The sequence below is a fragment of the Leucoraja erinacea genome, chromosome 28 (genome assembly GCF_028641065.1).
Source record: "Leucoraja erinacea ecotype New England chromosome 28, Leri_hhj_1, whole genome shotgun sequence".
Taxonomy (NCBI): Eukaryota; Metazoa; Chordata; class Chondrichthyes; order Rajiformes; family Rajidae; genus Leucoraja; species Leucoraja erinaceus.
In genome coordinates, this window is record NC_073404.1 from 15,527,993 (window position 1) to 15,546,096 (window position 18,104).

Sequence of the window (18,104 nt, forward strand, 5' to 3'; positions counted from 1 at the left end):
CCGCAGGTAAAAGGTAAGAGGACAGAAGGGGAACGGGTGGCCAATAGTCAGCAAAGCAGTAGGCAGGTAGTGCAGGAGTCCCCTGCGGTCATCTCCCTCCTAAACAGGTATACCATTTTGGAAACTGTTGAGGGAGTTTGCTCATCAGGGGAATGCAGCAGCAGCCAAGTTCATGGCACCATGGGTGGCTCTGCGGCACATGAGGGGGGGAAAAAGAGTGGAAGGGCAATAGTAATAGGGGATTCAATTGTCAGGGGAATAGATAGGCGTTTCTGCGGCCGCAAAAGAGACTCCAGGATGGTATGTTGCCTCCCTGGTGCAAGGGTCAGGGATGTCACTGAACGGCTGCAGAACATTCTGGAGGGGGAGGGTGAACAGCCAGTTGTCGTGGTGCATATTGGCACCAACGATATAGGTAAAAAAAGGGATGAGGTCCTACAGGGTGAATTTAGGGAGCTAGGAGATAAGTTTAAAAGTAGGACCTCAAAGGTAATAATCTCTGGATTACTACCAGTACCACGGGCCAGTCAGAGCAGAAATAGGAGGATATTGCAGATGAATACGTGGCTTGAAAAATGGTGCAATGGGGAGGGATTCAAATTTTTAGGGCATTGGAACCAGTTCTGGGGGAGGTGGGACCAGTACAAACAGGACGGTCTGCACCTGGGCTGGAATGGAACCAATGTCCTTGGGGGAGTGTTTGCTAGTGCTGTCGGGGAGGATTTAAACTAATGTGGCAGGGGGATGGGTACAAGAGCAGAGGGGCAGGGGGGTGTAAAATGAAGGTAGAAGCAATAGGTAGCAAGGTGAAAAGTAAAAGTGGCAGGCAGCCAAAACCAGGGCAAAAATCAAAAAGGGCCACTTTTCAACATAATTGTATAAGGGGTAAGAGCGTTGTAAAAACAAGCCTGAAGGCTTTGTGTCTCAATGCAAGGAGTATTCGTAATAAGGTGGATGAGTTGAACGTGCAGATAGCCATTAATGATTATGATATAGTTGGGATCACGGAGACATGGCTCCAGGGTGACCAAGGCTGGGAGCTGAACATCCAGGGATATTCAATATTCAGGAGGGATAGAGAGAAAGGAAAAGGAGGTGGGGTAGTGTTGCTGGTTAGAGAGGAGATTAACGCAATGGAAAGGAAGGACATTAGTATGGAGGATGTGGAATCGGTATGGGTAGAGCTGCGAACCAATAAGGGGCAGAAAACGCTGGTGGGTGTTGTGTACAGGCCACCTAACAGTAGTAGTGAAGTTGGAGATGGTATCAAACAGGAAATTAGAAATGCTTGTGACAAAGGCAAAGCAGTTATAATGGGTGACTTCAATCTACATACCCGCGGGTATCTCCCCCGATTGGGAAAGGGGGAGATACAGCGAGACCTGGGTGTCATGGTACACCAGTCATTGAAGGTAGGCATGCATGTGCAGCAGGCAGTAAAGAAAGCAAATGGTATGTTGGCTTTCATAGCAAGAGGATTTGAGTATAGGAGCAGGGAGGTTCTACTGCAGTTGTACAGGGTCTTGGTGAGACCACACCTGGAGTATTGCGTGCAGTTTTGGTCTCCAAATCTGAGGAAGGACATTATTGCCATAGAGGGAGTGCAGAGAAGGTGCACCAGACTGATTCCTGGGATGTCAGGACTGTCTTATGAAGAAAGACTGGATAGACTTGGTTTATACTCTCTAGAATTTAGGAGATTGAGAGGGGATCTTATAGAAACTTACAAAATTCTTAAGGGGTTGGACAGGCTAGATGCAGGAAGATTGTTCCCGATGTTGGGGAAGTCCAGGACAAGGGGTCACAGCTTAAGGATAAGGGGGAAATCCTTTAGAACCGAGATGAGGAGAACTTTTTTTCACACAGAGAGTGGTGAATCTCTGGAACTCTCTGCCACAGAGGGTAGTTGAGGCCAGTTCATTGGCTATATTTAAGAGGGAGTTAGATGTGGCCCTTGTGGCCAAGGGGATCAGAGGGTATGGAGAGAAGGCAGGTACGTACTGAGTTGGATGATCAGCCATGATCATATTGAATGGCGGTGCAGGCTCGAAGGGCCGAATGGCCTACTCCTGCACCTAATTTCTATGTTTCTATGTTTCTATGAGACAGAGAGCTTTGTAACCTTGGAGCTAGTTAACGACTTCAGGGAGCATGGTAAAGTACTTTCTCCAATCAATGTCAATGGGTCAGAAATAGAAGTGGAACACCAACACTTCTACTTCTTTAGGAGACGGTGTAAATTGGGCAACTTTCCAACGACTCTTACAAAACTTCCATAGATGCATCGCAAAAAAACCTTACTGTCGAGTTGCATCACAGTTTGGTTGCAACTAAGTTGTTGCTGACACTGGGCCCTAGGGGTTGGCTCCTGCGTAATGGTCTCTCAAACACTCAAAGTGTGTCCTATCCACAGAGACATTGGTGCCTTGTACATAAAATGAGCAAACACTATAAATTAGTTCTGAATAAGGGTCCCCGCCCAGCAACCTCACCTGTCCATGTTTCCATCGAGATGCTGCCCGAGTTACTCCAGCACTTTGTGTCTATTTTTGCAAACCAGCATCTGCTGTTCCATGTTTCTACACTACAAATAAATAACATTACAAAAACACCACATAACCCTATATAACACTACAGACATATATGTAAATATCAAGAAGGTGCTGCTTTCTTTGCATGTCAGTTGTATATTTATGATGAATTAAGCCAATTTTTAAATGTAAAAAAGTACTTGGAGGGCGCAAGTCTTTCAGCGGGAGCGGCTGGGCATCGGAACCGAAGAGGATAAACAAAAAGAGGAGACACAAGGAACTGCAGATGCTGGAATGTTGAGCAAAATAGTAAAGTGCTGGAGCTGCTCAGCGGGTCGTGCAGCATCTGTGGAGTGAGAGACTTCTTCAGACAGGTGGAGTTTAATAAAGAGCAGGGGCGCTTGGGTCTGGCTGGGAGGAGTGGGAAAGGTGAGTGGGCACAAATCATTCCCTGTCGGAGGTCTCTCCAGGTCTCTCCACCCCCGGCCGGAGCCTCACTGCCCCCGAGGGACCGCTCGACGCTCAGTCTCAGCTCAGAGGAGCGGATGTGGCGCCGCGGCTTCGACTAAGCAGCGGAAACTGCAGCGAGAATGCAACTCACTCCCCTCCCTCCCTCCCCTCCCCTCCGGGCCCGTCTGTGTCGCCGAGGTCGGGCAGGATGAGCGGGCGCGGGAGGAACCCCTGAAGCTGCAGGTAAGGACTTGTACGTAGCCCCAGGGACCGGCCACTTGTACGTAGCCCCGGGGACCGGCCACTTGTACGTAGCCCCGGGGACCGGCCACTTGTACCAGCCCCGGGGACCGGCCACCTACACCAGCCCCGGGGACCGGCCACTTGTACGTAGCCCCGGGGACCGGCCACTTGTACCAGCCCCGGGGACCGGCCACTTGTACCAGCCCCGGGGACCGGCCACCTACACCAGCCCCGGGGACCGGCCACTTGTACCAGCCCCGGGGACCGGCCACTTGTACCAGCCCCGGGGACCGGCCACCTACACCAGCCCCGGGGACCGACCACCTACACCAGCCCCGGGGACCGGCCACTTGTACGTAGCCCTGGGACCGGCCACTTGTACCAGCCCCGGGGACCGGCCACCTGTACCAGCCCCAGGGACCGGTCACTTGTACCTGTCCCGGGGACCGGCCACTTGTACCAGCCCCGGGGACCGGCCACCTACACCAGCCCCGGGGACCGGCCACTTGTACCATCCCCGGGCTCTGGTCCCAGACCCGCTGCAGGGAAGTCGCTGCGTTCAAACAGACTATCATCATGCCGAGCTTTTAAAATCTGAACGAGGGTCCCGACCCCATCCATCTCCTCCACGGATGCTTCCTGACCCGCTGACCCCCTCCAGCACTGTGTGTGGTTTTACGCCAAACTTTAATGCGGGGACAAGCGCTTGAAACTTTTGAAAATATACTTTAGCGAATTATTAATGCAAGTCAAGTGGACTTGAGTTGGCGGGGAGTGTAGTGATCTGTCTGATGTCGGCAGGTTGGCGGCTGAGAGGAACCAGGTCCCTGCCCCCCTGCTCTCCCTCCACAGATGCTGCCTGACCCGCTGTGTTCCTCCACTCGCTCTCCCGGTTTTTTGTTTGTTGCTCCAGATTCCAGCATCTGCAGTCTCATGTGCCTCCTCCGTCAAACAGGGAGCTCCTCTGGAGTTAAGTTAGTTTAGTGTCATGTGTGCCGAGGTACAGTGAAAAACTTTTGTTGCGTGCCATTCAGTCAGCAGATCGGTTACAATCGACCCATTTACAGTGTATAGAGATACATGATAAAGGAGCTGGACTGTAACCCCACAGGACACTCCAGTGTAGATTGTGGACGTTTTGATTAGAATATGGAACAGTACAGAACAGGAACAGTAGGAATTGCAGATGCCGGTTTACAAACAAATAGACCCAAGGTGCTGGAGTAACTCAGCCCGTCAGGCAGCATCCTTGGAGAACATGGATAGGTGATGTTTTGGGTCAGACTGATGCAGCACAGGAACATGCCCTTTGACCCACAATGTCCATCCCAACATGACACCAGGTTAAACTAATCTCCTAAATTAGGGGGATTTATACAATCTTAGAACAATATTTAAAAAGGACCAGGGGTACGATGAAACAAGCTGCTGGGGGAGCTCAGTGGGTCTGGAGGCAGAGGGATGGTGGACGTTTGGTGGCCAAACCTTGCATCAGGACTGGAGAGTTGATGGCCAGGTGATCAGGGGTAGCTGGTCTGCAGTGGTGCAGCCAGGGGAAGAGTGAGCAGGCCACTCCTGCCCCTGCCCCTGTCACTGCCCCAGCCCACGATGTTACATCTTGCTCTGTAGACCCGAACCCAGTGGCTGTCCAGCTGTGGATACCAGCCCAGGTCTGAAACAAGGTCCCTTCAGGCAGTTAATGAGACCAAGGCACTGGGGAGCCTCAGCTGTCAGAGCTACAGTCCATTACCTCTGGCTCTCAGTCACTGCAGCTTACAAGGCAATCATAGGGTCATACAGCACGGAAACATGTCCTTCAGAACAAACCGTTCATGCCAACCACGTTTTGTAACCGGAGCAATAGTCCCAGTTGCCTGCGTTGGGCTCACTGTCTCCCTTGAAACCTTTCCCTTGTTAATTCAGAGAGTTCAGTTTTTGCCTTTTATCTTCTGTTTCTCATACGTTTTAATTAAGAACAAAGGTGGAGGCAACAGAAGGCTTATCGGGCCTGCATGCCTGCTCCGATCAGTCAGAGAGATCACAACTGATCTTACACCTCAGCACTTCAGGCCTATGATCCACTTGATATTCAAATAATCAATCTCGAGATACTTGGTGACTGAGCCTCCACATCCCTCCGGTAGAGAATTCCAGGAATTCTTTGGTCTCCGAGTGAAGAAATCTCTTCTCATGTCTGTCGTGAATAGCCGACCGTTTACTCTGGACTGCGTCCCAGCGCCCACTCCAGAAACAAAATGTCTCCATCTACTCTGTCAGGCCCTGTAAGAATTTTGTCTGTTTCAATATGATCACATCGACTCTAGATTAATGGCCCAGTCTGATTACTATCTTCAAGTACGATGCATCTCCCCCAAACTCAGGAAACAATCTGGTGAACCTTCAAGACACTATCTCAGTTGCAACTGTATTGTTGCTTAAGTAGGGAGTACAGACAAGTGCACACAATTCCAGGTACAGTCCCTTTATAATTGAAGCTTGATGTCTGCACTCTTTGAATCCGTTACTTTAGACTTTAGAGATACAGCATGGAAACAGGCCCTTTGGCCCACCATTTCTGCACCAACAAGCGATCCCCCGTACACTAACACTATCCTACACACTAGGGACAATTTGCAATTTTGTGGAAGCCAATTAACCTACAAACCTGTGTGCCTTTGGAGATGTGGGAGGAAACCGGAGCACCCAGAGAAAACCCACGTAGTCACAGGAAGAATGTACAAATTCCATACAGAGCTCACCCGTCGTCAGGATTGAACCTGGGTCTCTGGCGCTGTAAGGCAGCAATTCTACCACTGCGTGACTGTGCTGCCTGTCCTCTCCTCTTGCAATAAAGATCAACGGATCAGTTGTCTTCCTGATTGCTCGGGCCCCTCTGCCCACAATGTCTCTGCATTGCTACAGCTGGTAGAGCTGCTGCCTCACAGCGCCAGAGACCCAAGTTCGATCCTGACGACGGGTGTTGTCTGTACGGAGTTTGCACGTTCTCCCCGTGACTGCATGGGTTTCCTCCCAGTGTTCCGGCTTCCTCCCATAATCCAAAGAGGTACGGATCTGTAGGTTAATTGACCTCTGTAAATTGCTCCGAATGTATCGGGTGTGGATAAAAAGGTAGGGATAACATATAACGAGAGTGAACAAATGATCGTGTGGACTCGGCGGGTCGAAGGGCCTGCTTCCATGCTGTATCTCTAAATTAAACTAAAACATGATGCCAAATGAAACTAATAGTTTATGCATGGACATGATCCAACGTGATTCCTGCTTATCCATTTCCCTATATAAATGATTCTTTAATGCCACTGTCTTACCTGTTTCCACCACCACCCTGGCAGAACGTTCCCGTCACCCACCACTCTCTGTAACAAAAGACTTGCTTCGCACATCTTCTTTAAACTTTCCATGTCCAACCTTAAAACTATGCCTTCTAGTCTTAGAAGTTTCCAGCCTGGGAAAAAGGTTCTGATAACCTACCCTATCTATGCTCTCATAATTTTATATACTTCGATCAGGTCTCCTTTCAGCCTCCGATGTTCCAGTGAAAACAATCCAAGTTTGTCCAACCTCTCTTTATGGTTAAAGACTGAAGAAGGGTCTTGACCCAAAACGTCACCCATTCCTTCTCTCCAGAGATGCTGCCTGTCCCGCTGAGTTACTCCAGCATTTTGTCTACCCTCTCTTCTTGTTAACACCCTCTAATCTAGACAACATCCTGGACCTTCCCTAAATCCTCCCCATCTTTCCTGTAAAGGGGTGACCAGAACTGCACACAATACTCCAAACCAGCGATTAACTTATGGTGATCTCTCTACAAGGAGACGTATTTGAGGTCTCTCTGAACACTAACATTCACCATTTAAAAATATTAGGATATATGATGCTGTAGTGTTTAAAACTGGAGGTGTGTGTGTTTGTGTTATGAAGGCGTGGAAGGAGGTGTACAAACATGACATATCGTGTCAAGTTCATGTTGGATGCAGGTCCCGTCAGTTGTGGCCAGAGAACAGATGGTATTCAAATATGTGGTGATTAGTTTGCAATTGTTCAAGTTAGTTTTGAAACATCTGATTTTAAGACCCCGACTGGGTTTTGAACCATTATTGCTGTAAAGTTAGGCCATAAGGTCACAAGTAATAGGAGCAGAATTAGACCATTCGGCCCATCAAGTCTGCTCCGCCATTCAATCATGGCTGATCTATCTCTCCTTCCCAACCCCATTCTCCTGCCTTCTCCCCATAACCCCTGACACCCGTACTAATCAAGAATCTATCTATCTCTGCTTTAAAAATTATCCACTGACTTGACCTCCACAGCTTGTTCTGGCAAAGAATTACACACATTCGCCTCCCTCTGACTAAAGAAATTCCTCCTCATCTCCTTCGTAAAGGAACGCCCTTTAATTCTGAGACTATGACCTCTAGTCCTAGAGTCTCCCACAAGTGGAAACATCCTCCCCACTTCCATTCAATCGAAGCCTTTCACTATCTGGTAAGTTTTCAATGAGGTCCCGCCTCATCCTTCTAAACTCCCGCAAGTTCTAGAAAGGAAGGCAGGCTAGTGTTTACCACATGGTTTATCATCTCTATCCCAAATGTCATCAAACCCTTGAACAGGAACCAATATGAACACCATAGGATAAACTGCATGTGTCACTCCCCAGCCACAGAGCACAACACATACTGGAGTCAAACCCCTTCCAACCCATCTCCACCCCAGCCACATGAACATTTCCACAATGCAAACTGAGCTGCTGACTGGGTTTATTCTTTTCATCTTGGCCTCTCGCCCTGCAAGTTAATTAATGCGTTGTGAAGTTCGTAAAAACCCTGCCATTTTGCAAGACCTCACGTTGTCTCATTGCTTGCAAATCTGCGAGCTGATAACTACTTAAACTGAGAGTACAGATAATTTTCCATTTGGCACTGTGGCTGCAAACCAATCTCTCACCCGTAGCAATCACTCCCTTAAAAGTCGGGTACGGAAATGGTGGATGTGGAGGAAAGGGCTGGCGGGTGGGACATCATGGGGGCATAAATAATTCTTGTTCTTGTTCCTCGCTGAACTTATCTCCCATTTACTCCATCTTTCCCCTTCCCCGGCATCTTAGTACCCATCAATCCACCTCCCTCTTCCCTTCCTTCCCTTCTCTTCCTTCCCTTCCTTCTCTCCTCCACTGCATTTTCCTCTGCCTTCACCAGTACCCCTCCTTCCATGCCGCCCCACTGACTCTTCCTTGTCTCTCTCTGTTTCCCCACTTCCACGTCTCATTGTTCATTGAGCTCTGCCACTGCACCTTCTTCTTCAAGTGCAGCCCCACCATCACCTACATCGCTATTCCCCTCCTTTGCTGCAAAACCCAAAACTCCCACCACTCCACCTCACCGTGACCCCCCCATGGACATGGACGTGACCCGTGATTCCTGCATATCCATTTGCCTGTATAAAAATTTCTTGAATGACACAATTGTATCTGCTTCCACCACCATTTTCCCAGTTTCACGACCGCTCTGCATTCCAACTCGATGTACTTCACTGGTTTACCGCTGTTGTTTCACTGCTCTCTTCCTGCGGGGAACAGGTATTTTGTAAGTACAGGAACCTGCATGGTCACAGCATCCACAACGACCATTAGACCTGTCTGTTCTCCACTGGGACCACACATCAACAACCCACTCCCACGATCGTGCCCATAGCTCTACAAATTCTATCCTTTTAGATATTTATCCTGTTCTCTTCTGAACGTAATTGAATCTGTGCTCACAACTATCCTTGCTCAAGACATCTACTACGCATTTGTGAGAAAAATAAGTTCCTCGTGTCACTTGTCTGAATCGGGTTCATTCTGTATCTAGCTCTTGACCCATCTACATTGGGCAACCCTTTAAGATTTTAATTACCTCTGTCGAATCTCCAGGCACTCCCTTCTGTGCCGAATAGAGCAGCCCAGCTTCTCCACTCGGTCCACATAAGGACAGAGCGTGGGGTACAACCTGTATAATTATATTGCATCTTCATGTTAGGTGAAGTGCAATGAGAGGTTTATTTCATAATTTTTGTCATTACATTGAGAATGTTTTAGGGAAGGGTTTTCTTTACTGCAGTGTTGGGTTCTCAGTACATTTCAGAAGGGTGTCTGACTTCCTGTGGTAAGTTGCTGGTATTTACTGATTGACTTCACTGTGCTGGGTTTACCAGTACATTGTCATGGTTTAATTTAGTTCAGTTCAGAGACACAGTGCGGAAACAGGTTCTTTGTACCCACCGAATCCACACCGATCAGTGATCCTCGCACATTAACACTACTCTACACACACCAGGGACAATTTATTACAATTTTACATTCATACCAAGCCAATTATTTTACAAACCTGGACGTCTTTGGAGGGTAGGAGGAAACCAAAGATCTCGGAGTAAACTTGCGCAGGTCACGGGAAGAACGTGCAAACTCTGTACAGACAAGCACCTGCAGTCAGGATTGAACCCGGGTCTCTGGTGCTGTAAGGCAGCAGCTCTACCACTATGCCACCGTGCCGCCCTGTTTTTCCCCATGGGTTTTTTGAGAAACCATGGGACTGACTCTGCTGAATTTATTGATGTGTTCAGTGAAACATTTAGAACAAATGGGACCATTGTTTGGATCCCCGTCCTCGCTGTTCCATACGGAAAAAAATTCCACGTTTCTTGTATTTAAGGACGCTGCTTCCGTCATGTTTTCAGAACGGTTTCAGATCCCGAAACTGTCCTGAGTGTAAAGATTTTTCCCCATCACTTGGCTGGATTATTGACGATTACTTTGTTTCTTTTTCATCTGATTATTAAGTTTATAACTTCCTCCACCTTCTTCCTCAAACTCTCTCGCTATTTTGAAAAACGATGAGGAAATGTTTACGGAGAAAGGGCAGATAAACATGGATTGGTTTAGTTATTAAGAAGGAACTGCAGATGCTGGAAAATCGAAGGTACACAAAAAAGCTGGAGAAACTCAGCGGGTGCAGCAGCATCTATGGAGCGAAGGAAATAGGCAACGTTTCGTGCCGAAACGTTGCCTATTTCCTTCGCTCCATAGATGCTGCTGCACCCGCTGAGTTTCTCCAGCTTTTTTGTGTATCATGGATTAGTTTAGTCTAGTTTAGTTTAGTGTAGAGATACGGAGAGGAAACAGACCCTTCGGCCCACCTACCATCGATCACCCGTTCGCACTAGTTCTATGTTATCCCACATTTTCGCATCCACTTCCTATGCACTAGGGGCAATTTACAGAAGCAAATTAACCTACAAACCTGCACGCGTTTGAAATGTGAGAGGAAACTGGAGCACCCGATGAAAACCCTCGCGGTCACAGGGAGAACACGCAAATTCCACGCAGGCAGCTCCTGGATTCAGGATCAAACCGGGGTCTCGGGCGCTGTGAGGCAGCAGCTCTACTTCTGCAGCACTATGCCAATTGCAAGGGGAATGTATACAGTTAATGGCAAGACCCTCAATAGCATTGTTGTACAGAGAGATCATGGGGTCCTGGTCCATAGATCCTTAAAAATGGCAGCATAAGTAGATAGAATGTTAAAGAATGTGTATGGTATGGTTACTTTTTATCAGTCGGGGCATTTAATATAATAGTCATGTGGCAGCTTTATAGGGGTTTTAGTTAGGCCACATATGGAGTATAATGAAGAACCCCGGTGTGTGACCTTGCACCACCTGGCGTGGCTTTAATGGCCGCGGGACAATCGCCATCGCCAGCCGGGGCTTTGACTTTGACTCTGACATCGGGGGGGGGGGGAGAGTGCAGTGGAGAGATAAGTTTTTTTGGCCTTCCATCACAGCGATGTGATGGATGTTTATGTAAATTATGTTGTGTCTTGGGTCTATTTGTTTGTAATGTATGGCTGCAGAAACGGCATTTCGTTTGGACCTCAAAGGGTCCAAATGACAAATAAATTGAATCTTATCTTATCTTATCTTATCTTATCTTATCTTATGTGCCGTATTGATCGCCCCATTACAGGAATGATGAAGAGGCTTTGGAGAGGGTGCAGATGAGACTTACCAGAATGCTGCCTGGAGTATAGGGTTTTAGCACCAAGGTTGGACAAACGTGGATTATTTTCTCTGGGGTGTCAGAGGCTGAGTGGAGACTTGACTAGAAGTATATAAAATAATAAGATGTATAGATAGGGGAAACATTTTTTTACATAGAGAGTGGTGGGTGCCTGGAACTAGCTTACAGTGGTGCAGGCAGATACGATAGAGGCAGATACGATAGAGGCATTTCAAGAAGCTTTTCGATAGGCCCATTGATATGGAGGGATGTGGATCACTTGCACTTGCAGGCAGAGAAGGTTAGTTTAAAGGCATCATGCATCAACACTGTCATTGTGGGCCGAAAGGCCTGGTGTACTGTTGTATGTTCTTCACCGCATGTTAAATAGAGATGAGCTGCAGGTTAGTCATCATTTCATTAAACAACAGTCTGAAGTGAAGGATCAGGGTGGTCACACATAGTTATTTATAAAACTCTTCAAATACTTAACTGGAATGATTCATAGGTGTTACAGAATGGAAAAGAAAGCAAATTGAAAGAACACCTAAAGCTGTGTTTGGAGTGGGTTGATGTGGGGCAGAAAGTGAGGAGTGACCACCATTAAACAAAGGAACCAGTGATCTATAAAAGAGCTCCCAATGGAAAAACACGTATGCATTATTGGAGTTGGGCCAAACGAGGACAGCAAGTCAAACCCCTGGACAGGTTCTCTTCCCCACAGCCATCAGGCTATTAAACACAACATCAAACAAGCTCTGAACAATAACTGTCTGTTATTACTATTCCACTTTGTCTGTTTATTTATTGTGTATAAATAAGGTCTACGGTCTATAGACAAACTGAACTTTTATCTCCCGTTCTGTATTATGTTTACATATTCTTTTGTGCTGCAGCAAGCAAGAATTTCATTGTCCTATCTGGGACACATGACAATAACACACTCTTGACTCTTGACTTGAATTGCTCTCTGGGAAATAGAGGAGATATTTATGGAGCTCTAATATCTCCCGTTAAATGAAGACTAGAGGAATTGGGATTATTTTCCCTGCATTATAGACTAGATTGTGCAGATTTGACAGAGGAGATTGAAGAGTGAGGGGGTGTTGATAGAACAGACAGATAAACTGGAAGGTTCTGTAAACAAAAACCATGTAGTTTAGAGATGAAGAGATCTCAGGCTGCTGTGATCTGAATTGTACTGCCCGGAAAGAAACAGACCCAATGGCAACTTCCAAAGAGAATTGATCAACTCGTTGAAGTAGAAATGATATACAAACGCAGAGTCTTTCACCCAGGTTAGGGATTCAAGAACCAGAGGACAAAGGTTTAAAGAGGGAATCTGAGGGTGGTAGGTATATGGAACATGCTACCAGAGGAGGTAGTTGAGGCAGATGCTATAACAGCATTTAAAAGCTACATGGATAGAAAAGGTTTAGAGGGATATGGGTGAAATGCAGGCAAATGGAGTCAAAAGGTAATGAACTAGTGTAGATGTGACTACTTGATCAGCATGGACAGATTGGGCTGAGGGGCCTGTTTCCGTGCTGTATATGACTCGAAGACACAAAGAGAACAAATTTGCATAAGAAACAGAAACTAATAGACTTCAAATAACTAGGCCAGGTGTAGCAGGCCACATAGTGTCATCCCATGCTATGTAATTCTATTAATTATTTTTGAAATCCTTTGAAGTTACCTCATCCCTTATGCCAAGTGACTGGGTCAGAACTGATCTACCCAACATTGCAGTTTTACAAGCAGATTTACACTCGCCTTTGTGAGAAAGGAAAGTTTTCTGATTTCACTTGGAAATATTGAAGCTAAAATTTTAAGATGGTTTTGCTTATTCTGACTGAGATCAAAGTTCTTAAATGTAGTATGGTTTAGTTTGGAGATACAGCGCAGAAACAGGCCCTTCCACCTGCCGAGCCTGTGACGATCAACGATTACCCCGTACACTCACAAATATCTGCACACCAGGGGCAATTTACAATTTTTTTACCAAAGCCAATTAACTTACAAACCTGGAATGTGGGAGGAAACCAGAGCACCTGGTGAAAACCTACAGGGAGAACGTACACATGCCACACAGTCAGCACTCGTGCTTAGGATTAAACCCGAGTTTCTGCCCTGCCACCCTCATGTCGTTCTCCGAATCCGAGCAAAAATGAAGGCTGTGCATCCTAAACTGTTATTTTTCCATTTGTAAGAATTTGAACACTGTCCCACAAAAGGAAAAATTGTTCCATGGGCACTCTTGATGTGTATGATACTGCCTTTAGCGCTAGATTGCCTTGATAATAGAGAGGGTGCTCTTGTTGGTCTTTAAGTTATATGTTGCCATTAATCCAAACCCCAATATTTATTAAATGGGGCAATAGTCAGAATAATTGTGCTATGAAAAATTGATTGAAATTGATAGCAAGTTAAGCATATTGCAGTGTAGCTGAGCAAATGGTTTGCTTTTAAACAGAAGCAGAAAATGCTGGAAGAACTTTGGCAGTTAAGCCAGCCTGCATTTTGTATTTTTTGTTGCAGATTTCTGCAGTTTTACTTGCTTACACTGGCTGGTTTCCAAAGTGTGTTTTCAACGCAATTATTTAGTGAAGTTGTAGGAGGTTTGACAGGTTTGAAAATATTGTACATGTGACTTCCAGTTCCTTTTGCACTCAGGGGAAAGCCTCTTTTGTCATTGACCAAAATATGTTCCTGCTACAGTGTCTTCAAAGCACAGGTCTTTAAAAATAACTTTCAATATCTGAGGTGAAAGTTCTCTTGCAGGTTGTTGCGGTACAGCAGTAGGTGCTGCTGCCTCACAGGTGCTGCAAACTCCACACAGGTGCTGGCTGTGTGGAGTTTGCGTGTTTGCCCTGTGGGCGTTTGGAGTTTCCAAATTCCTTCCACATCCCAAAGCTGGGCAAGTTGGAATTTTAACGGCTGCTGTACATTACCCCGACTGCATAGATAAGTGGCAGAACAACAATCAAAACAGAGTTGATGGGCATAGGTGAGAGAGTATACGTTTGTACAAGAAAGCAGGGGAGGAAAGGATTGATAGGGCTGATTTCCACTGGCACGGCCCAGTGGATGACTTGGACCAGAGGGTGACATGGACTAGTGGGTAACCATGGACCACAGCCTGCTCCTGTGTAGGTTCAACACGGGATCCATCCAGTATGGCTGATGTACAAATAGATCTATAAAGCAGATTAACTCATGGACATGTATCATAGATTAACAAAGGTGTTACAAGTTGGATCAGCAACTCTGGGAGGTTTCACCACATGACCTTTCACCTCCTTCATTGCCATCCCAACAAACTGACTTCATCATCATGGTCACGGAGGGGGGGGGGGAGGGGGAGGGGAAGGGGGAGGGGGGGAGAGATGAGTGGTGGGATGAATGAATTGAGTCAGATAAGTGGCGTAGATGGCTCGCCCTGCTCTGGGTTTGTTTTCTCCACTACCCACTTCTCTTCAGGCACCCTCGGCATTTGCCCCCCTCACTCACTGGTGCAAGAGTAATGCAAGGCACAATGTGAGCAGATTGAGCTTGATGGACACATGGGTGATAAATCTGCTCAGCTTCCACCTTCGCAAGAAAATAATTTTTAATTTCCGCCATCACATAACAGAAATTGTGAGTCTGTCACCTGGCTGCACATCACTGGCTAATATGATGTTACATTTTCTGAGTGGATTGACATCATCAGTATTTCTGTGAAATCAAAACAGTCTCGAATTTACTAATGGCCTATCTGTGAGGCGATGAGAGATAAAAGTCACGGTAGTCCAGAAGAGGGCAAGATTCAGCTGGTCAAGTGGGTTTAGTTTAGGCTAGAGATACAACTTGGAAACAGGCCCTTCAGCCCACGGACTCCACACTAACCATTGCTCATCCGTTCACACGTTTTATGTTATCCCACTTTCATATCCACTCCCTACACATTAGAGGCAATTTGCAGTGGTCGATTAGCCTACAAACCTGCATGTCTTTGGGATGTGGGAGGGAAGCTGAGCACCCAGAGAAAACCCACACGGTCACAAGGAGAACATGCAGACTGCCCCTGAGGTCAGGATCGAACCTGGGTCTCTGGCGATGTGAGATAGCAGCACTACCAGCTGCGCCACCGTGCCACTCTGTTTTTGTCGAGCGTGGTGGAAAGATTGTGATTGGATCATGGAGACATAATTGACCTGGGAAATGTTGGCTGGTCAAATCTGACCCCACTCATGTGATGGAGGCAATATTTGGACTGGACACATGATGTTGTTGCCATGGCACATCGATTCCTTGGTGAGGTGGATAAAACACGGTCTGTTGATATCGCTCAATGCCTGGAGCTGATGACACAGGCCATGGCTCATGTGGTGGAAGAGTTTGTGCCCTTTGCGAGATTCAAAAAATACCTTGCGATTCTAGGAAATGTACACAAGCATGTTAAACTAAATGTGCTGTCTCCCTCAGCGCCATCAATACGTACTTGCGTGATTTGTTCTTAAGTTTGCAAAATTGGATTGGACATTAAAATGGAATGTTGTCAGTGAATGACAATGAATATTGTCAATGCAGGGTTAATTAGATAGTGTGTAGCGTTGTTGCAACAAAGGATAACATTATTTGATATCAATTATATGTAACAAAACCTGTAATGGTGACCATATTCCCCTGTTCACATAGATTGGGTTTTGAAAGATATCTCGCTTTTTAATGTTTTCCTTTACTCGTATTTAAACACTTATCTCTTAAAAGCCACTTAGCATTTTGTTCCACCACTGTTTATAGTGGTCTCTCTGTGTGCTGTGATTAAAACGTTCCCCTTTTAACTCCCCTACGAGGTGAAGAACACCAGTTCCTTTGGTTTCTCTCACAACTGACGCCTCTCACTGCTGGTGACATCTCAATGAGTCACTTCAATCTGAACTGTTTTTCAGCTGCAGTCTGGCTAACAATTTGTGTAGGCTTGTCTCTGCTTTTGTATTTGATGCTTTTATTTATAAATGTTAAAGTAATGATATTACTGTAACACAGGTGCCAGCCAAGTTTGATTTCTCACTAGAGACACAATCCCATTCTGCCTCAACAGGCAGGTTTGGGCTGAAATCATTCTTACACATTGCTTGTTTTTCATCAACTGGTTCTCATGTAGTAATTTGTGTGTCTGAGTCTCTGTCTTTTTTTTACCCCTTTTGAAGGCTTGCTCATGTGGTCAATATTTTCCTATGCTTTTCAACTCTCCCAGAATTAATTACCTCACAATTCCATGCATCATTTGACATCGGTCTTTAAAACAGACGATGTTGGCCTCGGCTTGCTGAGAGAAACCATAATGTCCCCGGATGTGAAGCCAACTTTAAACTGTTGAAAATATTATGTTTCTGAGAGCAGGGGAGTCATCCCTGATGCTCGCCCTAAGAGATTTCTCTCATGGTATCGTCAGGCTGTTTCTTGCATCCATCACATTCCTGCTGGAGGGATCGTACTCTGCACAGACAGCTTACCAACAGTGAACCAAAAGGAAAAAGTGCTTCATTGGTGGGGCAGTTTGCGAGGACCTCAGTCCACGAGCACTGCAACCCTTTTTAATACCGAGAAGATTAAAGAGATGTCCAGAATTTAAAATCAGATTTCAATGTGGAACAAAGGCGGGGTAATTAGTAAAAATTGACATTATCGACCCTAATGGTAGGCTGGGCTCCAGAGGTCAAATACCCAAATTAATCCTTCCTTGGAACATTGACGGTGCTCTTCGAGGTTTTCAATTATTTAACCTCTCGTTACTCTTGGTTAAGGTTAGTTTAGAGATATCGCATAGAAACAGGCCCTTTGCCCCACAGGTCCGCACCGACCAGCGATCCCTACACATTAACACCACTCTACACACTCTAAGGCCAATTTCCTCTTATTCCAAGCGAATTTACCTACAAACTTATATTTCTTTGAGTGTAGGAGGAAACCGAAGATCTCGGCGAAAACCCATGAAGTTACAGGTAGAGCGTTCAAACTCCTTACAGACAGCACCCATAGTCAGGATCGAACCTGAGTCTCCAGAGCTTCTTGCGCTGTAAGGCAGCTAATCCACCGCTGCACCACCGTGCCCTCCTTGAGGGAGAGATGATCTTCCTTCTGTACCACAGCAGTCCATGTAATGAACTGTGTACTGACCATGTACAGGTCAATGTTGAGCAATAGGAAATTTCAGTGTTTTGTTCCAATGACTGTGAATGAATGGTGGCTATGGTCCCACATCAAGAAGGTGTATGGCTTAGAGAATTTAGAGATGGTGGTGTCTTTGTGCATTTTAGCTCTTGGTTTGAAAGCCTGGGTTTGGAAGGTTTTGTCAAAGAAGCCGTGATGAGCTTGTTCCTGAATCTGCAGCCAAGGTGGTGGTGCCACATCCAAGTGATGGATGGAACATAGGCTTGTTGACCCTGGATACAATGGGAAGCTGTATTGGTTATGCAGAAGTCCTGAACTTATGCATATTCCATTAACGTGGATTGTAGACTTTTAGACTTACTGCCCTAGAAATTCTAATGCATCCAATTATGTACAGCGTGACACTATCCACATCACCAGGTAGGCCAATGGTGTGTTAAGTAATGATGCTTGCTGTGGGATTGGAGACACATGTCTCTATTGATGGCCTCAGGGATGGCACAAGCAGATGCCCAGGTTGGATGATGAGACCTGGGCCTCGGGAACCCGGGATCAGGCAGTGGGCACCATTGTGCTTGGTTTCGGGTCGGCAATGCCATTGACTTGTTGGGGTGGGGTGGAGTTGAGTCACATGGGAACGTGTAATTTGATAATAAGGGTCA

The 18,104-nt window shown here is 46.3% G+C and overlaps 1 protein-coding gene across 2 annotated transcripts in view; it reads left to right on the plus strand.

The window, feature by feature from the left end:
* Nucleotides 1–3,102: 3,102 nt before the first annotated feature.
* The window catches only part of LOC129710685 (linker for activation of T-cells family member 2-like), a 42,488-nt gene continuing 27,486 nt past the window's right edge, over nt 3,103–18,104 (plus strand). The window contains exon 1 of one of the 2 annotated variants that reach the window (XM_055657850.1): nt 3,103–3,224. The gene's annotated coding sequence lies outside the window, so the exon portion shown is untranslated. The remainder of the gene's footprint in view (nt 3,225–18,104) is intronic. The other variant, XM_055657851.1, reaches the window with a different exon arrangement.